The following is a 1,875-nucleotide window of genomic DNA, read 5'->3' on the forward strand; positions in this document are numbered from 1 at the left end:
AATCTACTTTAAAGAGTCCACTGATTCAAAGGCTAATCATCCTCACAGACTCACCCAGAAACAATGGTGAATCTGGGCACTCTGTAGACAGTCAAGCTGACATCATATTAGGAGACCCATGATGTAGATATGTTTCAGCATTGGTGATATTAACTCAATCACAGGTTTCTCCACTGTGAATTTACTATTTCCCTTTCAACTTACTAAGGGTTTTGTGGCGATATAACTTTGAGTCTATGCCAATATCCTGTTTCTTTTTTTTTTTCCAGGGAAAAGCACGAACGCAGTCCCCCACTACCACAAATTATGCGGTCGAGTTTCCCATATTTGGGGAAATCTCAGGGGTCAGCACATCCAGAGTGCAATGGATGACGCTCGTCCTGGGAAAACCACCTTTGTGATCATCGTATCTCCCCTGCCAGGTAAGTATGCAATATCTTGTTTCTCATCATATTTTTGCCTAGTAATTTTAGCATTTATTCTTACCTGTAACTATTACTACTATGATGTTTACCACATGGTAATTTTTAACATTTCTGCCAACCCATCTACGTTTATTAATTGGAATTTACTCTAAAAGAGTCTTCTGCTCACTTCTAAGTGAGAATGGGTAGGACAGGGTCTTGGCTGTTGGCTCTGTGGTTTGTGGTGATGATTCATGGTCACCTTTGTCCAGTAGAAATATTGGGAGGTGGATGGAAAGGCACCAGCCTTCTGACCGTGAAGAAAAGAATTGACAGTTTTTCATACTGCTTTCCAAATTTTATGTGATTACATTGTCATTAATTTAATAATAACACTTTCACAGTAAAATAGACCATAACATGACTGGTTATCTTCTGGGTGATTATATTCATTAAGTCAGAAAGAAAAGAGTGTGGGTAGGGTAGAAATGACGTGAAAATTTCTCATTTAATTTCCTCTGCATGTGAGAAGCAGAGAAAGGACAGACTTCTCAAGCTCAGCCTGAATGATATGATGACCTTTATGAACCCTGGTAGCTTTAGATCATCTAACAAAGCCTTTTGATGGACTTGGCTGGAGGCTCAGGAGATGCTTTTGACTCAAGAAAAATACTTTGATTTGGAAGGGGTTTTGGTTTCTAATTTTTCTTTATAGGGGCAGAAAACACAACCTTTCCTCTCCTGCAGAAAACTGCACTCTGTAGGTACAGAAATAAGGGCAGGATCTTTTATCCGATGAATTCCAACTGTTTTAAGGTTGGGAACTCACAATCCTCCCTTACAGGCAGGCACGGGATAGAGAACTATGAGTCTTTGTGTAAAAACCAAGGGAAGGAGGGCACAATTACAATAAGAAAGAACGAGCTGGCCTCTGCAGACAGGTGGGCTGATGGCTGGGACATCGGACAGTTGCAGCCCTCACTGCTAAGGTTTGCTGCCAGTGACTCATGCAAGTTCATTCCAGAGCCCTCTCTCCACTGCCCTCACTTCTCAGGGTTTGCTCTCCAAATCCCTAGACCTCCCTTATTCCAAACTAAGCCTGTAAACACACTGCCTTGCTGATCTTCAATCATTTCCTTGATCAGACTTTGACCCTGCACGAGCCTTGCATCAACAAATAACAAAGGAGTGAACATGAAATTTATACTTCACGTGTTATCCTTTTGCCATCTGACCATGAGTATTCCCAACACCAGATTCTTTTTTCAGAGCGGGTACAATGTTGAAGGAGGGAAGCGGAGGGAGGACTGAGGACTGGACTGTCCTGATGGGTCTGTCCACCCAAATACTGTTGAGTTCATCTCCTTGAATCTCTAATCCCATCTGCTTATCTCAGCTCCAGCTCCACCACTCAAGCCCAGTGAAGAGCTGGGCTCTTTCTCTCCTGGAAGATAGTCATACTGGTCAGAGA

At 42.4% G+C, this 1,875-nt stretch overlaps 1 non-coding gene across 1 annotated transcript; it reads right to left on the minus strand.

The window, feature by feature from the left end:
• Positions 1-266: 266 nt before the first annotated feature.
• On the minus strand, positions 267-430 carry LOC137211517 (U1 spliceosomal RNA). Its single transcript, XR_010937121.1, has one exon. It is a non-coding gene; the product is annotated as a U1 spliceosomal RNA (small nuclear RNA).
• Positions 431-1,875: the final 1,445 nt, after the last annotated feature.

Source organism: Pseudorca crassidens, chromosome 18 (assembly GCF_039906515.1).
Source record: "Pseudorca crassidens isolate mPseCra1 chromosome 18, mPseCra1.hap1, whole genome shotgun sequence".
NCBI lineage: Eukaryota > Metazoa > Chordata > Mammalia > Artiodactyla > Delphinidae > Pseudorca > Pseudorca crassidens.